The sequence below is a fragment of the Nematolebias whitei genome, chromosome 1 (assembly GCF_014905685.2).
Source record: "Nematolebias whitei isolate Nwh7 chromosome 1, NemWhi1, whole genome shotgun sequence".
NCBI lineage: Eukaryota > Metazoa > Chordata > Actinopteri > Cyprinodontiformes > Rivulidae > Nematolebias > Nematolebias whitei.
The window spans coordinates 15,588,148-15,589,491 of NC_056498.1; positions in this window are offsets into that span (position 1 = coordinate 15,588,148).

The window sequence follows — 1,344 nt, forward strand, 5'->3', positions numbered from 1 at the left end:
ATATATGTATACCGTATTTTCTGGCGTATAAGTTGCAGTTTTTTTCATAGATTTGTCAGTCCTGCGACTTATATACTGAAGTGAATTATATACGTTTTTTCCATATTTTCTAACACAATTTTTGACTGACGCTTTAAATGTTCATTCATATTGACATGAACCAGAGTAAACATTACCATTTTCAGCGTCTAGAGGTGCGAGAGAGCCCTCTAGGCTTTTGACAACTACCGATAGATAGTATATGTTGTTCCTGTTGCGCTACCCCCGCCACCCACCCCCCACCAAATGTTGACCATTTAAGTGCATTTATTAAGAAAAAGTTAAACTGAGACACATCTTTACTATAATGTCAAGCAAACAAATTGGTTTTAAGTGTTAATCTTGTTCAATTTTGAAAATCTGCAACAGTGAGTCATGTGCGTGCTCCCACCAATCGATTTTTGGCATGACATCGGCCCATGTTATGTTTCTCTGGGGTCGGCAGTGACGCATAATAAAAGTGACATATATGTTTTATTCCTCTTCATGACTCTTTTTTTGACTGATGCAACTTATACTCCGGAGCAACTTATACGCCGAAAAATACTGTATATATAAATGTTTCTGTTCATTGTCCTGAGATGACTTCTTTAGTGACTTGGCTGGCACTATATAAATAAACTGAAATGAATTGAACTTAATGTGTTACAACTGGTCTTTTAGTGTACATATCATTAATGCTTCACCAGGAATACCATCCATTCCATCTGCTTTGATGTTTGGTAGTTTTTTATTCATTCAACCTTTATTTAGACAGGTTAAACCCATTTAGCCTCGAGGACTCATTTACAAAGGACCTGATTTCAACAAAGAATGATGACAACAGTGGACAACAGCGACAACAATAAACAGTTATAAAAAGGCATACTGAATTTAAAAAAAAAAAATTTAACAAATAGGAAGGCTAAAAAAAAGAAAAGTAACAAAAACATCTAGATTATAAGGTAAATGTAGAAAACTAAAAACAGGAACATGTCTGCATTGATCTCTGCCAGGAGTCCAACAGATTCTTAGGTCGTTTTCACACTAGATAGTCCGGTAGACTCAGTTCGGTTCGGGACCAATATTCATGACCTTTTGTTTACATTTGAGCTGGTGCGTTTGCATTCACACTGCACTGTGCAGTCGAGTGAACCTGTTGACCCAACCTGTTCCCCCGCTCGCCTGTGGGAGCGCTGCACCAAGAACTACTGAAAGAAACGACACAAAAACCTCTGAAGACACGTCTTCTTCTTCTTCTGTAAATAAAAATAAAAACGAAGTGGCATCAAGTTTTAGCAGTTTTAGGAGTTATATTTTGTCATT